The sequence below is a fragment of the Electrona antarctica genome (assembly GCF_951216825.1).
Source record: "Electrona antarctica genome assembly, chromosome: 16".
NCBI classification, from domain to species: Eukaryota; Metazoa; Chordata; class Actinopteri; order Myctophiformes; family Myctophidae; genus Electrona; species Electrona antarctica.
Window position 1 is genome coordinate 47,113,232 of NC_136797.1, and position 23,963 is coordinate 47,137,194.

Below are 23,963 nucleotides of genomic sequence, written 5' to 3' on the forward strand. Positions count from 1 at the left end.
AGGATTGAGGAAGGTTCTAGGCACAGGCAAGGTGGCAGCCAGATACGTTAGCGAGGCATAGATTTCTGCTTTTATAATTAAAACCTTTCCTGTAATGGACAAGTCTCTTCCCTCCCATCTTAAAAACTTACTTTTAAGCTTTGGAAGTCTTGACTCCCAGTTAACCTTTAACATGTCTTTGCCTATTTCAATTCCGAGCACCTTAATTCGATCATTCTTTTCTGTTAGCCCCAAATTCATTTTCTCTTCCCTCCAATGTGTATACAAACATTCACTTTTAGCTCTATTGAGCTTAGCCCCTGATGCCCTGGAAAAACAATCGCTCCATCCAAGAGCTTTATCCACTGAGGTGTTATCTGTAGCTAAAATGGTCATATCATCCATATACAGGGTCATCTTTGCCTCCCTCCCGCTGCTCCCTGGTACCAAAAGCCCACGGATGGACTGATCTTGTCTTATTGCGCAAGCCAGAGGTTCCATGGCAAGGATAAAAAGGACAACAGACAGGGGGCATCCTTGCCTAACCCCCGATTCCACCTTAAATGTGTCAGTGCTGTTTCCATTGATGACAACCCTGCTCACACATTCTTTATGGAGCACATCAATCCAGGCCCTAATTGTTGGCCCAAAACCGAAGGCCAGCATTACCTTCTTTAAGTAGGCATGGTTAACCCTATCAAAGGCCTTTTCTAGGTCTAGGCCTACTATACACAGGGGCACCCTTCTGTCAATTGAGTACAAAAAAGAATCCCTTACCAGAGCCAGACTATCACTCATGGAGCGTCCTGGGGCAACGCAGGTTTGCTCATCCCCCACCACATTTCCCGCCACCCCCTGTAACCTGAAAAAGAGTGCCTTTGCCAGGATCTTGCGATCCACACCCAACAAAGTAAGTGGTCTCCAATTTTTTATCTCTTTTTTATCACCTTTTTTAAAAAGCAAAGAAATTGTGCCTTCTCTCAAAGTTGCAGGTAGTTGGCCCATGCGTAGGCTTTCATTAAACACTTCTAAAAGGTGACATTTAATTTCTTCCCAGAAAGTGACATAAAATTCCTTTGGCAGGCCATCTGTTCCCGGTGCCTTGTTATCCTGCATGCTTTTTACAGCTTTAAACAGCTCATTAACAGTTAACTCTCCTTCCAACAATCCATTAAAATCCCCTACACTCTTATTCACCTTTGAAAGGATCATCTCTAGGGAAGGACTGTCGAGGTCCTCACCTTTATAGAGGTCGGCATAAAAGTTACCTACCACCGTAAGTATGTCTTTGGTTACCGTTTTTTCGTTGCCATTTTCATCTTTTATGGCTTCCATAATATTCTTGGGTCTTGCTAATTCTTTAAAAAAGTACCTTGTGCACTTTTCATTTTGCTCCATATGTTGCACACGGCTACGGGTTATTAGGCCACGACTCGTCTCTGCGCATCTTCTTAACATCTCACGTTTTAAATTGGCTATTTCTTCAGATACATTAAAACCAGCATGTGCCATTGTATACAGTCTTTGCAATTTTGCCTGCTCTTTTTTACATTTAAAACGTTTTGTTTTTGCAACTTTTCTGCCAACCTCCATAAAAAAACGTTTTACTCTCTCCTTCACATCCTCCCACCATTCACCAACCGTGTTGAAAGCAAATTGTAGTGAAGACCATTGAACTAATTTTTCTTTTAGTCTGTCAACAACCTTCTTCTCCTGGAGCAGGGAAGTGTTAAGCTTCCAGGACCCCTTCCCCCTCTCAATTTTTTCTTTCAAAACCATGGTACAATCAATTTTAGAATGGTCAGAAAAACACACTGGGGTAACCGATGCCCGTTGAACCTGCAAACCTTTTGAGGTCAATAGAAAATCAATCCTCGAGTGGGTTCGTCCATTGGTCCATGTGTACCCAGGCTGTCTGGGGTTCATGGCACGAAAAGTATCCATTAATTTAAAATCTTTTATAATGTTTTTCAATGACTCTGTGCTGGAGTCCAGCCTAACTGTACTCGTTGTGAGCCTGTCTTTGGCATCAACAAGACAGTTAAAATCACCTCCCAAGATAATCTCACTGCCACACACCAACAGAGGCTGTAGGGCATTTAATGTCTCAAGGCGATGTTGTAGGTCCGCTGGACAGTACACATTAATCAGTCTTACACTGGCATTGTTTATTTCAATGTCCACACACAAAACCCTCCCGTGGATAACATGTTGGACCCTCTTTATGTTAAAGCCCCACCCTTTAAACAGCACGGCCACCCCTGATGACCTGTTGTCATTGTCTCCAGACCATACAGACTGTCCGTGGCTCCACCTGGCCTCATAACCCTTATAACTGTCTTTAAAGGGGATGTTGCACTCCTGCAAGAGGAATATGTCATTACCCTCTGAGTGCAAAAAGTTAAAGGCTGTCAGACACTTAACCGGGTCGTTCAAACCTCTAGTATTGAGGGAGGCGATGGAGATAGCAGCCATTAATTAGGGTAAGGGGAGACCCTTGAACGGGTCTGTAGGGTGAACCACCTTCATGATCATGGTGTCTCCCCTGCCAGGTAAGTATGAGTTGTACATGCTGGCCATAGAGGAAAGCACTCAATCCACACACCAGTGCCCTGCCGGTCAGTCAACGACTAGTCCCCTCCACGTGGGCGTAACAATGGCCTCTTTGCGGTACCCAACAACCAAGTCTTAAAATTTCCCCTTTAAGCACACACACAAGACACAGTGGCAGTATGTGAGCTTGTAGATATTAAGACTTTGACGCATTTTGAGAACCTTCGATACTATTAGTTAAAGCGCTCACACCTATTTGCACTCAAGACAACCGAGCGCACCACCGTGCTCCATGTCATTTTCTTCAACAGCTGAGCTGGCCTTGTCCAATGGGCAAGGCCTTCCAAAAATATCCATAACTCATCAACGTCCCTCTCCACGGAAGTCTTTAGTAAAAGGCGAAAGGCTTATTCGTCATGAAGAGAGACCCGAGTAATTCTACCCGCTTGCCACAGCGGCCGGCAAAGCCTCTAGCCGCGCCGGTCAAGCGCTTAACGGCGCGCGTGCACGCACACACTTGGCGTGGGCAGCTCCGCAAAACAGCACATGCGTTTTTTCACAGTCCGAGGTGGCCCTGTGCCCCCGCGGCTGGGTTTAAGGCGTCTTGGGTGGGTGGTTAAGAGCGGGTGTCCGGGTTGAAAGCGGGGCCTGTCGGATTGAGGGTGGGGTTTAATGATGTAGGCGTGGCCTATGCGCTTTGGGGGGCAAAACGTTTTAGTGGTGCACAAAGATCTAGTGTTTAGCATGGCCATTCATGAATGACCATTGCTCATTCAGTATGCCGACATGAAAATGCTTACAGCACCTGGTATTCCCAGGCGGTCTCCCATCCAAGTACTAACCGGGCCCGACCCTGCTTAGCTTCCGAGATCGGACGAGATCGGGCGTGTTCAGGGTGGTATGGCCGTAAGCAAAGGCAGCGGTGGCCGGTACGGCCCATATACAGCAGATGGCAGTAGCCAATGCGTTAATGAAAAGCTTACAGCACCTGGTGTTAGATTGTGAAGATTCCGGGGGGGGTGCTTAAGAGTGGGTACCCGGGTTTCGGATGGAGAGCCGGGTCGTGGGTTTAGCTGGCTTCGGGCCTGGCACCCCGGTGGGGGACCAGGGCTCCCTGGGTCCGAGTGGAGAGCAGGGCAAAAGGTACCCGGGTTCGGATGGAGAGCCGGGTCGTGGGTTTAGCTGGCTTCGGGCCTGGCACCCCGGTGGGGGCCCAAGGCTTCCTGGGTCCGAGTGGAGGGCCGGGCAAAACGACTTTCTGCTGTCCACACTTTGAAGATTTTACACTCGTGCCCCGGAAGTCACGTTAGAGGCTGGCCCAGGCCACCCCCTCCCCCTCCTGGGTGACAAGGCTCCCCGGGGCCGCGTGGAGAGCCAGGCAAAACGCCACATTGGGTGTTTTTCCAGGTAGGGTAGGGCTCCTTTCCAGCACTATCCGCATGTTTTCAACACTTAATCAGGGGAGAGCGCGAACGCAGTCCCCCACTACCAAAAATGGTGCAGTCGAGATTCCCACATTTGGGGAATTCGCCCGGGTCAGCAAAGCACGGGGTGCAATGGCTGAGCCTCGCCGAGGGTGAACCACCTTCATGATCATGGTGTCTCCCCTGCCAGGTAAGTATGAGTTGTACATGCTGGCCATAGAGGAAAGCACTCAATCCACACACCAGTGCCCTGCCGGTCAGTCAACGACTAGTCCCCTCCACGTGGGCGTAACAATGGCCTCTTTGCGGTACCCAACAACCAAGTCTTAAAATGTCCCCTTTAAGCACACACACAAGACACAGTGGCAGTATGTGAGCTTGTAGATATTAAGACTTTGACGCATTTTGAGAACCTTCGATACTATTAGTTAAAGCGCTCACACCTATTTGCACTCAAGACAACCGAGCGCACCACCGTGCTCCATGTCATTTTCTTCAACAGCTGAGCTGGCCTTGTCCAATGGGCAAGGCCTTCCAAAAATATCCATAACTCATCAACGTCCCTCTCCACGGAAGTCTTTAGTAAAAGGCGAAAGGCTTATTCGTCATGAAGAGAGACCCGAGTAATTCTAACCGCTTGCCACAGCGGCCGGCAAAGCCTCTAGCCGCGCCGGTCAAGCGCTTAACGGCGCGCGTGCACGCACACACTTGGCGTGGGCAGCTCCGCAAAACAGCACATGCGTTTTTTCACAGTCCGAGGTGGCCCTGTGCCCCCGCGGCTGGGTTTAAGGCGTCTTGGGTGGGTGGTTAAGAGCGGGTGTCCGGGTTGAAAGCGGGGCCTGTCGGATTGAGGGTGGGGTTTAATGATGTAGGCGTGGCCTATGCGCTTTGGGGGGCAAAACGTTTTAGTGGTGCACAAAGATCTAGTGTTTAGCATGGCCATTCATGAATGACCATTGCTCATTCAGTATGCCGACATGAAAATGCTTACAGCACCTGGTATTCCCAGGCGGTCTCCCATCCAAGTACTAACCGGGCCCGACCCTGCTTAGCTTCCGAGATCGGACGAGATCGGGCGTGTTCAGGGTGGTATGGCCGTAAGCAAAGGCAGCGGTGGCCGGTACGGCCCATATACAGCAGATGGCAGTAGCCAATGCGTTAATGAAAAGCTTACAGCACCTGGTGTTAGATTGTGAAGATTCCGGGGGGGGTGCTTAAGAGTGGGTACCCGGGTTCGGATGGAGAGCCGGGTCGTGGGTTTAGCTGGCTTCGGGCCTGGCACCCCGGTGGGGGACCAGGGCTCCCTGGGTCCGAGTGGAGAGCAGGGCAAAAGGTACCCGGGTTCGGATGGAGAGCCGGGTCGTGGGTTTAGCTGGCTTCGGGCCTGGCACCCCGGTGGGGGCCCAAGGCTTCCTGGGTCCGAGTGGAGGGCCGGGCAAAACGACTTTCTGCTGTCCACACTTTGAAGATTTTACACTCGTGCCCCGGAAGTCACGTTAGAGGCTGGCCCAGGCCACCCCCTCCCCCTCCTGGGTGACAAGGCTCCCCGGGGCCGCGTGGAGAGCCAGGCAAAACGCCACATTGGGTGTTTTTCCAGGTAGGGTAGGGCTCCTTTCCAGCACTATCCGCATGTTTTCAACACTTAATCAGGGGAGAGCGCGAACGCAGTCCCCCACTACCAAAAATGGTGCAGTCGAGATTCCCACATTTGGGGAATTCGCCCGGGTCAGCAAAGCACGGGGTGCAATGGCTGAGCCTCGCCGAGGGTGAACCACTTTCACTTTTCACTTTTTAGACATTTTATTTGATTTTGTCAATAGTTTACAGGCAATTCATCAATACAACAATAGTCACACACTGTTCATGGCATAAATACATACATTAATACATACATTACTGATCACATCTTTAACAAGGTACAGATTTTTTTTTTTTTTTTTTTTTTTTTATAGCACATCTTTTAAAAAGTCATATACCAAACCAGATTCTCCCACTTTCCACATTTCCTTTATTACCCTTGTGTTACATTTGGTCTTGTCCCTGAGGATGTAGTCCCTGGCTATCGTCACTGCTAATTTGGCCACTGACTCCGTGGGCATACAAAATCTTTTGAAAACCAGAATATTTCGGCATTTCCAGATAGCGGCTTTAGTGCAGTTGATCACCGCCCACCATCTTAACCAATTTTCACAGTTGTTACCATTTAGTTCCCCATACATAATGTCATTTTCTGTGGGGTCCCTATGAAGGTCTATCAGCCAGGGCCTCAGGAAGCCCCAGACCTTGTGAGCATGTGGACAAAACCAGAATAGATGTTTGACATATTCATCTGAGTCACATGTTACTCTTGGGCATTTGCTAGTTCTGGAGCATCTCCTTCCATGCAAAAATGCCCTGGTAGGGAGACAGTTTTGTACTGTGCTCCAGGCCACGTCTTTATGGACATTTTGCAAGAAAGGAGAGTTTACATTCTTCCAGACCTGTAAACATTCTTTTGAAATTAAGGTACTGACCGGCACCGTCCTAGTTGTCTGGGGCGACAGGCCCTTTTCAACAATCTCCCTACTGATCTTGTCTACTGACGTTCCCTTCAAGTTAGCGGACTGAAACAATATCATTGCCTTATCATATATTGTAGGCCTTGTTTCAGCATGTGGGGTGTCTAATGGGAGCCTCTTCCCAAAACGCTGCGCTATATTTTGACCCACCCAAAACTTAGCAAAAAAGGACCATAAACATGTGTTATTGACATTCAGAACAGATTTTACAATTGGAGTTAGAAACAAGGCTTCTAATTTGATGCCCAAATCTGGTACTGCTTTCCCTCCCTTATCCAAAGGTCTATACATTATTTCCCTTTTTACTCTCTCCTGCTGAGAACTCCATAAAAACTGAAAGACAGATCTTCTCAGAGGATTGAGGAAGGTTCTAGGCACAGGCAAGGTGGCAGCCAGATACGTTAGCGAGGCATAGATTTCTGCTTTTATAATTAAAACCTTTCCTGTAATGGACAAGTCTCTTCCCTCCCATCTTAAAAACTTACTTTTAAGCTTTGGAAGTCTTGACTCCCAGTTAACCTTTAACATGTCTTTGCCTATTTCACTTCCGAGCACCTTAATTCGATCATTCTTTTCTGTTAGCCCCAAATTCATTTTCTCTTCCCTCCAATGTGTATACAAACATTCACTTTTAGCTCTATTGAGCTTAGCCCCTGATGCCCTGGAAAAACAATCGCTCCATCCAAGAGCTTTATCCACTGAGGTGTTATCTGTAGCTAAAATGGTCATATCATCCATATACAGGGTCATCTTTGCCTCCCTCCCGCTGCTCCCTGGTACCTCCCTGCTGGGAGCTCCCGGTGTCAATTGCACCGACCACCAGCCTCATTCTGCCGGCTGCCATATCTTATGAGGAAGCATGGCGCGAGTGCGTGCTGAGGGTGGAGGCGCTACTTGCCCTCGCTCAAAACCCGAAATATACAAAACGGAGGATGGGAAGGTGATTGTGGAAGACGAACTTTTAAACTTTATTGTGGTGAAAATGAAGACACTGAGTCATGATGAAATTGTGATGCTGACAACAAACAACTTTTCATCCCAGTGGATTGAGGAATCCAAGCAGTTGCTGTTTGAGCTCTGCCCCAATACCAACTCACGTAATGTAATGCACAAAGGCCCACAGAAGGACACCAAAAACGTCAAGGCCTGTTTGAAAGCTCTCAATGAGCACGGTGAAAATATTCCCCGGTTTGTCTCACACTACCTGGATGAGCTACCACCGGTGGGGTTCGGCAATATGGACGCCTCTGCGCTGCTAAGCAGAATGGAGCAGTTGAACCATGAAGTGTCTGGTCTGAGGAGGTCACTCGAAACACAGACAGATGTGAGTGTGAACCTCGGTGCTATTGTTGCGGCCCTAGATCGCCGGGTGACAGCTGTCACTGTCAGCAGTGCTGTCACCGCACAGGAGGGGGCGCGGAGGCTAACAGTCCCTGCACGCCAGGAGCTAACGTCTACCGCCGGGGAGCTTCGGCTCGTTGTCCCGGCGGGTTTGGGCTCTGGTGGAACCCCCAGTACCTCACGAGTGGGGGTCGTACATTCAGGGCTCGCGGATGGCGATCAACAAGAGGAGGTGGTGGATGTGACAGGTGTCATTTCAACTGCATTGCCACGTTCGCAACTACAGTCCCCACAGTGGAGTGTTGTCGTGAAGGAAGGGCGCAAAAAGCCGGTGTCGTTGAAAGCAGCAGCGCGACCCAAGAACAACAAGCAAGCAAACTTGAAGCGTGAGCAGAAGAACATTGGAATAGTCGGAACGGGCACGGAAAGCAACATCGCAGTGGTGACAACCAAACTGGTGAGTGTGTTTGCTACTCGATTCTCCCCTCTTCTCGATGCGGATACTATACGCGATTATCTTGCAGAGAAACTGGACAATAGGACAATGACATGTCGCAAAATTGAGTCACCCCACAGCAGATTCGGTTCATTTCACATTACCGCCGAATGTAAAAGTGTTGAGGAAATGTTTGATCCCAACCTGTGGCCCGCTGGGATTTATGTCCGCCGCTATTATGAGGCTCGTGGGCCAAAGTCTAATGGCAGCGCGGGGGGGAGCGATCTACATGCTGCTCAGATTGAGAGTCAGTCTGCGACTGCATAGTCTGTGACAGTGTGACACGATTCACAAAGCTTTTCATCTATGAACATGAACATGAACATGAACATCAGTGTCGTATCCTACAATGCGCGAGGGCTGCGTGTTGGCCACAGTGAAACTGATAAATCACGCCGTATTGTTGTGGACAAACTGCTGGATGGATGTGACGTCCAGGAGACATTCCTGGCTAAACAAGACCTGGAAGGTCTAAACTCGATCCATAAGGACTTTCACGGGGCGGGTGAATCCACCACCGACCTGTGCTCTAAAGTGGTTCGAGGAAGGATTCCAGGGGGTGTGGCCACCTTGTGGAATAAAAAATATGACCAGTTGATTAACGTCATTAGACTGGGAGGTGACTGGGCTATTGGGATAGAGCTGTGTTGTAGTGACAAAAAGTTAATCATTTTAAATGTGTACACACCATATGAATGCTATAATAATGAGGATGAGTATCTCAGTAGAATGGCATTTATTATGTCTTTTATTCAGGACAATCCCTCTACTTGTATCTACGTTATTGGTGACATGAACGCTGATGTGTCTGATGCTAACTCCTTATTTGGTAGGCATTTAATGCAATTTTGTGTAGACAGTGGGCTGATTTTATCCAGCAAGGTACTTTTGCCTGAGAATAGCTACACTTATATTAGCGAGGCTTGGCATAGTACCTCCTGGCTTGACCATTGCCTCTGTACAGTGGATGCCCATGACTCTATAGAGAACATGGAGATTGTCTATGAGCTAGCTACCACAGACCACATACCCGTTCGGGTAATGTTAAATACAGGCAATTTACCCATGCTGCTGCCTGTGGATAACAGCTCAAGTACAGGCAGAATTAATTGGTCTAAACTAACCAAGAAAGATCTAGATAAATATGTGAATCTTTCTGATGCTCTGCTGGGTAAGATTAAGCTACCTAAAGATACTTTATTGTGTCAGGACATGAACTGTAAGAATATGCAACACTGTGAGGAATTATCTTCCCTGTACGAAGCTATTGTGGAGTCTCTCTGTATTTCCAGTAGGCCTCTCTACAAACATGGATGTAAAGTTTATGCTACTAAGCCTGGGTGGAATGATCATGTTCAAGAGCTTCATGCTGAGGCTAGAAGGGCTTTCAGGAGTTGGGCTGAGTCTGGAAAAAATAGACAGGGCCCTCTGTTTGAGGAAAAAAAACGCACTAATGCTAATTTTAAATATGCCCTTCGGTTTATTAAAATAAATGAAAATATAATGAGGTCAGACTCACTGGCAAAGAAACTGCAAAATAATAATGTGAATGATTTCTGGAAGGAAATAAAAATGATAAATAATTGCAAAACCTCTCTCCCATCGAATATAGATGGTGTGAGTGGTTCGGATGAGATTTCACAGCTATGGAAGAAGCAGTATTCAGAGCTATTCAACTGTGTACAAAGTGAACTGTTTGAAGTTGAAAATGTTGATTTTAATGATGAGATGATTGTTACACCTGCAGAAGTTCTTGAAGCAGTATTGAAGCTAGGAGATAATAAGGCCTGCGGTCTGGACAATATAACAGCGGAACATCTCAAACTTGCCAGTAGAACACTGTGCCCTCTGGTGGCCATGTGTTTTAGAGGTTTTCTTACGCATGGGTTTTTACCTGTTTCCATGCTCTCTGTGGTACTTGGGCCTGTCATTAAAGATAAAGTGGGTAAGGTAAACAGTTCAGATAATTATAGGCCAATAGCCCTGGCCAGTGTTCTGTCCAAAGTACTTGAGACAATTCTACTGAGTAGATTAGAGAGGTCAATTTTGTCGGCTGATAATCAATTTGGCTTTAAAAGAAAACATGGCACTGATTTGTGTATTTTTGCTCTCAAAGAGATTTTAGATAAATATGGTAGGCAGAACTCTACAATGTTTGTTTCTTTCATTGATGCTTCCCGGGCATTTGATCGCATCAATCATGAAAAGCTTTTTTCTAAACTTATACAAAGAGGGGTCCCCAGGTTCTTAGTCAGAATCCTGGTGTTCTGGTATGCTCACCAGACCATGAGTGTAAAATGGGGGAAGTCAATGTCTGCTCCCTTTCATGTGATCAATGGTGTCCGTCAAGGGGGAATTTTATCTCCTTTTCTTTTTAATGTTTATATGAATGACTTATCATTGTCTTTAAATACATGTGGTACAGGGTGTAGGGTTGGTGACTCACTAATTAACCACCTGATGTATGCTGATGATTTGGTCATTTTCAGTCCGTATAGTGCTGGTCTCCAACAGCTTCTGGAAGTATGCTCACAGTATGGTCTTGATTTTAATATAAAATACAATGCTAAGAAAAGTAAAATAATGATAATCCGAAGTAGGGAAGACAGACATTCAGCCTTTCCTGACTTCCATCTGACTGGCACTGCTCTTAGTGTGTGCAGCGAGTACACTTATTTGGGCCATATCATCTCTGATGATCTCTCAGATGACAAGGACATCTATAGACAGCGACGGAAGCTGTATGCCCAAGCAAACATGCTGTGTCGCAAATTTAGCATGTGCTCGGTTCCTGTGAAGATATCGCTCTTTAGATCCTTCTGTACACCGCTGTATACTGCACACCTATGGTGCCGCTATAGACAAAGCAGCATCAGAAGACTCACAGTGGCCTATAATGATTGTATGAGGCTGCTGTTGAGAGTGCCAAGAAGCTCCAGTGCTAGCCAGATGTTTGTTAGTGTCGGAGTACCTACCTGCTCTGCTGTACTACGTAACCTTATGTACAGATTCATGTGTAGGGCATCTGAGTCAATAAACGACATCATTTCTGTAATAACGGACCCTAAACGCAGTTCACTCAGGTTCTCATCGAGACTGTGGAACCACTGGCGCACATGTCTGTATGTCAGAAACTGAACAGTGTGGGATATGTGCATATATGTACCTTTTTTATTTATTTTTATTTTTTGTATTTACTGTTATATTGTATTGTTTGTGATATGGATCCTCCTGGGTCTGAAATAAAGATTGATTGATTGTACCAAAAGCCCACGGATGGACTGAACTTGTCTTATTGCGCAAGCCAGAGGTTCCATGGCAAGGATAAAAAGGACAACAGACAGGGGGCATCCTTGCCTAACCCCCGATTCCACCTTAAATGTGTCAGTGCTGTTTCCATTGATGACAACCCTGCTCACACATTCTTTATGGAGCACATCAATCCAGGCCCTAATTGTTGGCCCAAAACCGAAGGCCAGCATTACCTTCTTTAAGTAGGCATGGTTAACCCTATCAAAGGCCTTTTCTAGGTCTAGGCCTACTATACACAGGGGCACCCTTCTGTCAATTGAGTACAAAAAAGAATCCCTTACCAGAGCCAGACTATCACTCATGGAGCGTCCTGGGACAACGCAGGTTTGCTCATCCCCCACCACATTTCCCGCCACCCCCTGTAACCTGAAAAAGAGTGCCTTTGCCAGGATCTTGCGATCCACACCCAACAAAGTAAGTGGTCTCCAATTTTTTATCTCTTTTTTATCACCTTTTTTAAAAAGCAAAGAAATTGTGCCTTCTCTCAAAGTTGCAGGTAGTTGGCCCATGCGTAGGCTTTCATTAAACACTTCTAAAAGGTGACATTTAATTTCTTCCCAGAAAGTGACATAAAATTCCTTTGGCAGGCCATCTGTTCCCGGTGCCTTGTTATCCTGCATGCTTTTTACAGCTTTAAACAGCTCATTAACAGTTAACTCTCCTTCCAACAATCCATTAAAATCCCCTACACTCTTATTCACCTTTGAAAGGATCATCTCTAGGGAAGGACTGTCGAGGTCCTCACCTTTATAGAGGTCGGCATAAAAGTTACCTACCACCGTAAGTATGTCTTTGGTTACCGTTTTTTCGTTGCCATTTTCATCTTTTATGGCTTCCATAATATTCTTGGGTCTTGCTAATTCTTTAAAAAAGTACCTTGTGCACTTTTCATTTTGCTCCATATGTTGCACACGGCTACGGGTTATTAGGCCACGACTCGTCTCTGCGCATCTTCTTAACATCTCACGTTTTAAATTGGCTATTTCTTCAGATACATTAAAACCAGCATGTGCCATTGTATACAGTCTTTGCAATTTTGCCTGCTCTTTTTTACATTTAAAACGTTTTGTTTTTGCAACTTTTCTGCCAACCTCCATAAAAAAACGTTTTACTCTCTCCTTCACATCCTCCCACCATTCACCAACCGTGTTGAAAGCAAATTGTAGTGAAGACCATTGAACTAATTTTTCTTTTAGTCTGTCAACAACCTTCTTCTCCTGGAGCAGGGAAGTGTTAAGCTTCCAGGACCCCTTCCCCCTCTCAATTTTTTCTTTCAAAACCATGGTACAATCAATTTTAGAATGGTCAGAAAAACACACTGGGGTAACCGATGCCCGTTGAACCTGCAAACCTTTTGAGGTCAATAGAAAATCAATCCTCGAGTGGGTTCGTCCATTGGTCCATGTGTACCCAGGCTGTCTGGGGTTCATGGCACGAAAAGTATCCATTAATTTAAAATCTTTTATAATGTTTTTCAATGACTCTGTGCTGGAGTCCAGCCTAACTGTACTCGTTGTGAGCCTGTCTTTGGCATCAACAAGACAGTTAAAATCACCTCCCAAGATAATCTCACTGCCACACACCAACAGAGGCTGTAGGGCATTTAATGTCTCAAGGCGATGTTGTAGGTCCGCTGGACAGTACACAATAATCAGTCTTACACTGGCATTGTTTATTTCAATGTCCACACACAAAACCCTCCCGTGGATAACATGTTGGACCCTCTTTATGTTAAAGCCCCACCCTTTAAACAGCACGGCCACCCCTGATGACCTGTTGTCATTGTCTCCAGACCATACAGACTGTCCGTGGCTCCACCTGGCCTCATAACCCTTATAACTGTCTTTAAAGGGGATGTTGCACTCCTGCAAGAGGAATATGTCATTACCCTCTGAGTGCAAAAAGTTAAAGGCTGTCAGACACTTAACCGGGTCGTTCAAACCTCTAGTATTGAGGGAGGCGATGGAGATAGCAGCCATTAATTAGGGTAAGGGGAGACCCTTGAACGGGTCTGTAGGGGGGCTGGTGCGGAGCTTTTTCCCTTTGTTCCTTTTGGGTTTTTCCCAGATGCCCTCCCCCACTGCCCCCTTCATTTGGGTGGCATTGGAGAAGAACTCAAGGCTCTGGGGATCCAAAAAGGAGACAGAGGTAGTAAGAGGGGATGGCCATACCTGGTTATCGGCGTCGATGGACTCTCCCGAGGAGGAGTGCTGTTGCCGCTTCTGGGATGTGGGTTTCTGGCCGGCTGAGTCATCCGAGGCCATGATCAGATGCTGTGCTGGTCCCACTGGACCTGGCAGATCGACGATCAAGGCATCCAGGAGATCACGACAATCAGCTGAACAGATGGTGGTGGAGTTTGCCAGTTGCTGTGCGAGACTGATGTCCTCCTCGTGATCTAGACGAGACGAGACACCCACGAGACTGATGTCATCCTCGTCTGGCTGGTCCTCAGCTGGTGTGGCGCTCCAGTCCAGCTGGCCGTCCTCTCCCATCAGGGCGCTTTCTCCGGGTGGCTCGAAGTTCGCCTCCGCTGCTGATGTTGGTGGTTCGGCGATGGCTGCAGGAGTGTCTCCCCGGACGTTCTGTGCCGGCTCGGCTTGTTGAAGGTCGGCTGCTGGAACTTCCTGTGGAGGTGTCGGCTCCACATCTGGGGCAAGGTTGTGCTCCGGGTCCGTCTGCCAAAAGTTAGGATCTATCTGGCTGGATGCCTTGAAGGCATAGGATTTGGGGCAAGTCCTGAAGGTGTGGGAGGTGGCTCCGCAGAGGTTGCACTTCTTCGGCTCTACACAGTCCCTGGTGGTATGACTGGACGTTTTGCAGTGCTTGCAGTAGGTGTTGTTGCAATCAGCCGCAAAATGGCCCAGCGAACCGCACTTCCTGCACGTCTTGGGCTGGCCTTGATAGAAAACGTTTCCTCTCACCCTTCCCAGCTGGATCGTAGAGGGTAGATGTTGTAGCTGCCCGTGCACTTGGTCTCTCCTCAGCTTGACGTAGAAGCGTCGTGCCCCAGTAAGGATTCCGTCCTGGTCTCTCAGCTCCATGCCTCTCACCACGTCACAGTGGAATGACAGCCAGGTCCGGATATCAGGGGTCGTCACATTCTCTGAATACATGATGATGGTAACCGTCTTGGTATCTCTCTCTGACAGGGGGATCAGTTTGATGTTCTCTAGCCTGGAGTTGTTGGCTTTTTTCTGGCGGAATCTGTCCACACAGTGTTCAAAAAAATCGAAGGTAGCAAAGACAACTTCAAAAACCTTCTTCCCAGGCATGGCGAAGAGGTAATCCAGTTGATTGGGATTAAAACCAAGCTCATTCTGGAGTATGTTCCTGGAGAACTGCAGCCTGTCCATCTCCAGGTCTCCCTGGAGCTCAAAACGGACAGCATTTCGCCTCCTTTCGTGTTGGGTGAAGGCCATTGGGAGTCACCCGGGGATTAAACCAGACAAGCTGGCTCCCCGGCACTGCACTTGCAGCCAACTCCCAAAAAACCTTTACAGAAGTCCCATACACCGCACAACTTCCGTAAAGATTAGGAAAGAGAAAAAAGAAATCTCACTCTGTTTCTCCTGCTGGTCCTTTCACTGGTTATCTCGCTGTAATTCTGCTTGGTGAACCTCCTTCGTGATCATGGTGTCTCCCCTGCCAGGTAAGTATCTAGAGGTTTGAACGACCCGGTTAAGTGTCTGACAGCCTTTAACTTTTTGCACTCAGAGGGTAATGACATATTCCTCTTGCAGGAGTGCAACATCCCCTTTAAAGACAGTTATAAGGGTTATGAGGACAGGTGGAGCCACGGACAGTCTGTATGGTCTGGAGACAATGACAACAGGTCATCAGGGGTGGCCGTGCTGTTTAAAGGGTGGGGCTTTAACATAAAGAGGGTCCAACATGTTATCCACGGGAGGGTTTTGTGTGTGGACATTGAAATAAACAATGCCAGTGTAAGACTGATTAATGTGTACTGTCCAGCGGACCTACAACATCGCCTTGAGACATTAAATGCCCTACAGCCTCTGTTGGTGTGTGGCAGTGAGATTATCTTGGGAGGTGATTTTAACTGTCTTGTTGATGCCAAAGACAGGCTCACAACGAGTACAGTTAGGCTGGACTCCAGCACAGAGTCATTGAAAAACATTATAAAAGATTTTAAATTAATGGATACTTTTCGCGCCATGAACCCCAGACAGCCTGGGTACACATGGACCAATGGACGAACCCACTCGAGGATTGATTTTCTATTGACCTCAAAAGGTTTGCAGGTTCAACGGGCATCGGTTACCCCAGTGTGTTTTTCTGACCATTCTAAAATTGATTGTACCATGGTTTTGAAAGAAAAAATTGAGAGGGGGAAGGGGTCCTGGAAGCTTAACACTTCCCTGCTCCAGGAGAAGAAGGTTGTTGACAGACTAAAAGAAAAATTAGTTCAATGGTCTTCACTACAATTTGCTTTCAACACGGTTGGTGAATGGTGGGAGGATGTGAAGGAGAGAGTAAAACGTTTTTTTATGGAGGTTGGCAGAAAAGTTGCAAAAACAAAACGTTTTAAATGTAAAAAAGAGCAGGCAAAATTGCAAAGACTGTATACAATGGCACATGCTGGTTTTAATGTATCTGAAGAAATAGCCAATTTAAAACGTGAGATGTTAAGAAGATGCGCAGAGACGAGTCGTGGCCTAATAACCCGTAGCCGTGTGCAACATATGGAGCAAAATGAAAAGTGCACAAGGTACTTTTTTAAAGAATTAGCAAGACCCAAGAATATTATGGAAGCCATAAAAGATGAAAATGGCAACGAAAAAACGGTAACCAAAGACATACTTACGGTGGTAGGTAACTTTTATGCCGACCTCTATAAAGGTGAGGACCTCGACAGTCCTTCCCTAGAGATGATCCTTTCAAAGGTGAATAAGAGTGTAGGGGATTTTAATGGATTGTTGGAAGGAGAGTTAACTGTTAATGAGCTGTTTAAAGCTGTAAAAAGCATGCAGGATAACAAGGCACCGGGAACAGATGGCCTGCCAAAGGAATTTTATGTCACTTTCTGGGAAGAAATTAAATGTCACCTTTTAGAAGTGTTTAATGAAAGCCTACGCATGGGCCAACTACCTGCAACTTTGAGAGAAGGCACAATTTCTTTGCTTTTTAAAAAAGGTGATAAAAAAGAGATAAAAAATTGGAGACCACTTACTTTGTTGGGTGTGGATCGCAAGATCCTGGCAAAGGCACTCTTTTTCAGGTTACAGGGGGTGGCGGGAAATGTGGTGGGGGATGAGCAAACCTGCGTTGTCCCAGGACGCTCCATGAGTGATAGTCTGGCTCTGGTAAGGGATTCTTTTTTGTACTCAATTGACAGAACGGTGCCCCTGTGTATAGTAGGCCTAGACCTTGAAAAGGCCTTTGATAGGGTCAACCATGCCTACTTAAAGAAGGTAATGCTGGCCTTCGGTTTTGGGCCAACAATTAGGGCCTGGATTGATGTGCTCCATAAAGAATGTGTGAGCAGGGTTGTCATCAATGGAAACAGCACTGACACATTTAAGGTGGAATCGGGGGTTAGGCAAGGATGCCCCCTGTCTGTTGTCCTTTTTATCCTTGCCATGGAACCTCTGGCTTGCGCAATAAGACAAGATCAGTCCATCCGTGGGCTTTTGGTACCAGGGAGCAGCGGGAGGGAGGCAAAGATGACCCTGTATATGGATGATATGACCATTTTAGCTACAGATAACACCTCAGTGGATAAAGCTCTTGGATGGAGCGATTGTTTTTCCAGGGCATCAGGGGCTAAGCTCAATAGAGCTAAAAGTGAATGTTTGTATACACATTGGAGGGAAGAGAAAATTAATTTGGGGCTAACAGAAAAGAATGATCGAATTAAGGTGCTCGGAATTGAAATAGGCAAAGACATGTTAAAGGTTAACTGGGAGTCAAGACTTCCAAAGCTTAAAAGTAAGTTTTTAAGATGGGAGGGAAGAGACTTGTCCATTACAGGAAAGGTTTTAATTATAAAAGCGGAAATCTATGCCTCGCTAACGTATCTGGCTGCCACCTTGCCTGTGCCTAGAACCTTCCTCAATCCTCTGAGAAGATCTGTCTTTCAGTTTTTATGGAGTTCTCAGCAGGAGAGAGTAAAAAGGGAAATAATGTATAGACCTTTGGATAAGGGAGGGAAAGCAGTACCAGATTTGGGCATCAAATTAGAAGCCTTGTTTCTAACTCCAATTGTAAAATCTGTTCTGAATGTCAATAACACATGTTTATGGTCCTTTTTTGCTAAGTTTTGGGTGGGACAAAATATAGCGCAGCGTTTTGGGAAGAGGCTCCCATTAGACACCCCACATGCTGAAACAAGGCCTACAATATACGATAAGGCAATGATATTGTTTCAGTCCGCTAACTTGAAGGGAACGTCAGTAGACAAGATCAGTAGGGAGATTGTTGAAAAGGGCCTGTCGCCCCAGACAACTAGGACGGTGCCGGTCAGTACCTTAATTTCAAAAGAATGTTTACAGGTCTGGAAGAATGTAAACTCTCCTTTCTTGCAAAATGTCCATAAAGACGTGGCCTGGAGCACAGTACAAAACTGTCTCCCTACCAGGGCATTTTTGCATGGAAGGAGATGCTCCAGAACTAGCAAATGCCCAAGAGTAACATGTGACTCAGATGAATACGTCAAACATCTATTCTGGTTTTGTCCACATGCGCACAAGGTCTGGGGCTTCCTGAGGCCTTGGCTGATAGACCTTCATAGGGACCCCACAGAAAATGACATTATGTATGGGGAACTAAATGGTAACAACTGTGAAAATTGGTTAAGATGGTGGGCGGTGATCAACTGCACTAAAGACGCTATCTGGAAATGCCGAAATATTCTGGTTTTCAAAAGATTTTGTATGCCCACGGAGTCAGTGGCCAAATTAGCAGTGACGATAGCCAGGGACTACATCCTCAGGGACAAGACCAAATGTAACACAAGGGTAATAAAGGAAATGTGGAAAGTGGGAGAATCTGGTTTGGTATATGACCTTTTAAAAGATGTGCTATAAAAAAAATAAAAATAAAAGAATCTGTACCTTGTTAAAGATGTGATCAGTAATGTATGTATTAATGTATGTATTTATGCCATGAACAGTGTGTGACTATTGTTGTATTGATGAATTGCCTGTAAACTACTGACAAAATCAAATAAAATGTCTAAAAAGTGAAAGTGAAAAGTGGTTCACCCTCGGCGAGGCTCAGCCATTGCACCCCGTGCTTTGCTGACCCGGGCGAATTCCCCAAATGTGGGAATCTCGACTGCACCATTTTTGGTAGTGGGGGACTGCGTTCGCGCTCTCCCCTGATTAAGTGTTGAAAACATGCGGATAGTGCTGGAAAGGAGCCCTACCCTACCTGGAAAAACACCCAATGTGGCGTTTTGCCTGGCTCTCCACGCGGCCCCGGGGAGCCTTGTCACCCAGGAGGGGGAGGGGGTGGCCTGGGCCAGCCTCTAACGTGACTTCCGGGGCACGAGTGTCCCGGAAGTGGCCCTGGCACCCCGGTGGGGGACCAGGGCTCCCACCGGGGTGCCAGGCCCGAAGCCAGCTAAACCCACGACCCGGCTCTCCATCCGAACCCGGGTACCCACTCTTAAGCACCCCCCCCGGAATCTTCACAATCTAACACCAGGTGCTGTAAGCTTTTCATTAACGCATTGGCTACTGCCATCTGCTGTATATGGGCCGTACCGGCCACCGCTGCCTTTGCTTACGGCCATACCACCCTGAACACGCCCGATCTCGTCCGATCTCGGAAGCTAAGCAGGGTCGGGCCCGGTTAGTACTTGGATGGGAGACCGCCTGGGAATACCAGGTGCTGTAAGCATTTTCATGTCGGCATACTGAATGAGCAATGGTCATTCATGAATGGCCATGCTAAACACTAGATCTTTGTGCACCACTAAAACGTTTTGCCCCCCAAAGCGCATAGGCCACGCCTACATCATTAAACCCCACCCTCAATCCGACAGGCCCCGCTTTCAACCCGGACACCCGCTCTTAACCACCCACCCAAGACACCTTAAACCCAGCCGCGGGGGCACAGGGCCACCTCGGACTGTGAAAAAACGCATGTGCTGTTTTGCGGAGCTGCCCACGCCAAGTGTGTGCGTGCACGCGCGCCGTTAAGCGCTTGACCGGCGCGGCTAGAGGCTTTGCCGGCCGCTGTGGCAAGCGGGTAGAATTACTCGGGTCTCTCTTCATGACGAATAAGCCTTTCGCCTTTTACTAAAGACTTCCGTGGAGAGGGACGTTGATGAGTTATGGATATTTTTGGAAGGCCTTGCCCATTGGACAAGGCCAGCTCAGCTGTTGAAGAAAATGACATGGAGCACGGTGGTGCGCTCGGTTGTCTTGAGTGCAAATAGGTGTGAGCGCTTTAACTAATAGTATCGAAGGTTCTCAAAATGCGTCAAAGTCTTAATATCTACAAGCTCACATACTGCCACTGTGTCTTGTGTGTGTGCTTAAAGGGGAAATTTTAAGACTTGGTTGTTGGGTACCGCAAAGAGGCCATTGTTACGCCCACGTGGAGGGGACTAGTCGTTGACTGACCGGCAGGGCACTGGTGTGTGGATTGAGTGCTTTCCTCTATGGCCAGCATGTACAACTCATACTTACCTGGCAGGGGAGACACCATGATCATGAAGGTGGTTCACCCTCGGCGAGGCTCAGCCATTGCACCCCGTGCTTTGCTGACCCGGGCGAATTCCCCAAATGTGGGAATCTCGACTGCACCATTTTTGGTAGTGGGGGACTGCGTTCGCGCTCTCCCCTGATTAAGTGTTGAAAACATGCGGATAGTGCTGGAAAGGAGCCCTACCCTACCTGGAAAAACACCCAATGTGGCGTTTTGCCTGGCTCTCCACGCGGCCCCGGGGAGCCTTGTCACCCAGGAGGGGGAGGGGGTGGCCTGGGCCAGCCTCTAACGTGACTTCCGGGGCACGAGTGTAAAATCTTCAAAGTGTGGACAGCAGAAAGTCGTTTTGCCCGGCCCTCCACTCGGACCCAGGAAGCCTTGGGCCCCCACCGGGGTGCCAGGCCCGAAGCCAGCTAAACCCACGACCCGGCTCTCCATCCGAACCCGGGTACCTTTTGCCCTGCTCTCCACTCGGACCCAGGGAGCCCTGGTCCCCCACCGGGGTGCCAGGCCCGAAGCCAGCTAAACCCACGACCCGGCTCTCCATCCGAACCCGGGTACCCACTCTTAAGCACCCCCCCCCGGAATCTTCACAATCTAACACCAGGTGCTGTAAGCTTTTCATTAACGCATTGGCTACTGCCATCTGCTGTATATGGGCCGTACCGGCCACCGCTGCCTTTGCTTACGGCCATACCACCCTGAACACGCCCGATCTCGTCCGATCTCGGAAGCTAAGCAGGGTCGGGCCCGGTTAGTACTTGGATGGGAGACCGCCTGGGAATACCAGGTGCTGTAAGCATTTTCATGTCGGCATACTGAATGAGCAATGGTCATTCATGAATGGCCATGCTAAACACTAGATCTTTGTGCACCACTAAAACGTTTTGCCCCCCAAAGCGCATAGGCCACGCCTACATCATTAAACCCCACCCTCAATCCGACAGGCCCCGCTTTCAACCCGGACACCCGCTCTTAACCACCCACCCAAGACGCCTTAAACCCAGCCGCGGGGGCACAGGGCCACCTCGGACTGTGAAAAAACGCATGTGCTGTTTTGCGGAGCTGCCCACGCCAAGTGTGTGCGTGCACGCGCGCCGTTAAGCGCTTGACCGGCGCGGCTAGAGGCTTTGCCGGCCGCTGTGGCAAGCGGGTAGAATTACTCGGGTCTCTCTTCATGACCAATAAGCCTTTCGCCTTTTACTAAAGACTTCCGTGGAGAGGGACGTTGATGAGTTATGGATATTTTTGGAAGGCCTTGCCCATTGGACAAGGCCAGCTCAGCTGTTGAAGAAAATGACATGGAGCACGGTGGTGCGCTCGGTTGTCTTGAGTGCAAATAGGTGTGAGCGCTTTAACTAATAGTATAGAAGGTTCTCAAAATGCGTCAAAGTCTTAATATCTACAAGCTCACATACTGCCACTGTGTCTTGTGTGTGTGCTTAAAGGGGAAATTTTAAGACTTGGTTGTTGGGTACCGCAAAGAGGCCATTGTTACGCCCACGTGGAGGGGACTAGTCGTTGACTGACCGGCAGGGCACTGGTGTGTGGATTGAGTGCTTTCCTCTATGGCCAGCATGTACAACTCATACTTACCTGGCAGGGGAGACACCATGATCATGAAGGTGGTTCACCCTCGGCGAGGCTCAGCCATTGCACCCCGTGCTTTGCTGACCCGGGCGAATTCCCCAAATGTGGGAATCTCGACTGCACCATTTTTGGTAGTGGGGGACTGCGTTCGCGCTCTCCCCTGATTAAGTGTTGAAAACATGCGGATAGTGCTGGAAAGGAGCCCTACCCTACCTGGAAAAACACCCAATGTGGCGTTTTGCCTGGCTCTCCACGCGGCCCCGGGGAGCCTTGTCACCCAGGAGGGGGAGGGGGTGGCCTGGGCCAGCCTCTAACGTGACTTCCGGGGCACGAGTGTAAAATCTTCAAAGTGTGGACAGCAGAAAGACGTTTTGCCCGGCCCTCCACTCGGACCCAGGAAGCCTTGGGCCCCCACCGGGGTGCCAGGCCCGAAGCCAGCTAAACCCACGACCCGGCTCTCCATCCGAACCCGGGTACCTTTTGCCCTGCTCTCCACTCGGACCCAGGGAGCCCTGGTCCCCCACCGGGGTGCCAGGCCCGAAGCCAGCTAAACCCACGACCCGGCTCTCCATCCGAACCCGGGTACCCACTCTTAAGCACCCCCCCCGGAATCTTCACAATCTAACACCAGGTGCTGTAAGCTTTTCATTAACGCATTGGCTACTGCCATCTGCTGTATATGGGCCGTACCGGCCACCGCTGCCTTTGCTTACGGCCATACCACCCTGAACACGCCCGATCTCGTCCGATCTCGGAAGCTAAGCAGGGTCGGGCCCGGTTAGTACTTGGATGGGAGACCGCCTGGGAATACCAGGTGCTGTAAGCATTTTCATGTCGGCATACTGAATGAGCAATGGTCATTCATGAATGGCCATGCTAAACACTAGATCTTTGTGCACCACTAAAACGTTTTGCCCCCCAAAGCGCATAGGCCACGCCTACATCATTAAACCCCACCCTCAATCCGACAGGCCCCGCTTTCAACCCGGACACCCGCTCTTAACCACCCACCCAAGACGCCTTAAACCCAGCCGCGGGGGCACAGGGCCACCTCGGACTGTGAAAAAACGCATGTGCTGTTTTGCGGAGCTGCCCACGCCAAGTGTGTGCGTGCACGCGCGCCGTTAAGCGCTTGACCGGCGCGGCTAGAGGCTTTGCCGGCCGCTGTGGCAAGCGGGTAGAATTACTCGGGTCTCTCTTCATGACGAATAAGCCTTTCGCCTTTTACTAAAGACTTCCGTGGAGAGGGACGTTGATGAGTTATGGATATTTTTGGAAGGCCTTGCCCATTGGACAAGGCCAGCTCAGCTGTTGAAGAAAATGACATGGAGCACGGTGGTGCGCTCGGTTGTCTTGAGTGCAAATAGGTGTGAGCGCTTTAACTAATAGTATCGAAGGTTCTCAAAATGCGTCAAAGTCTTAATATCTACAAGCTCACATACTGCCACTGTGTCTTGTGTGTGTGCTTAAAGGGGAAATTTTAAGACTTGGTTGTTGGGTACCGCAAAGAGGCCATTGTTACGCCCACGTGGAGGGGACTAGTCGTTGACTGACCGGCGGGGCACTGGTGTGTGGATTGAGTGCTTTCCTCTATGGCCAGCATGTACAACTCATACTTACCTGGCAGGGGAGACACCATGATCATGAAGGTGGTTCACCCTCGGCGAGGCTCAGCCATTGCACCCCGTGCTTTGCTGACCCGGGCGAATTCCCCAAATGTGGGAATCTCGACTGCACCATTTTTGGTAGTGGGGGACTGCGTTCGCGCTCTCCCCTGATTAAGTGTTGAAAACATGCGGATAGTGCTGGAAAGGAGCCCTACCCTACCTGGAAAAACACCCAATGTGGCGTTTTGCCTGGCTCTCCACGCGGCCCCGGGGAGCCTTGTCACCCAGGAGGGGGAGGGGGTGGCCTGGGCCAGCCTCTAACGTGACTTCCGGGGCACGAGTGTAAAATCTTCAAAGTGTGGACAGCAGAAAGTCGTTTTGCCCGGCCCTCCACTCGGACCCAGGAAGCCTTGGGCCCCCACCG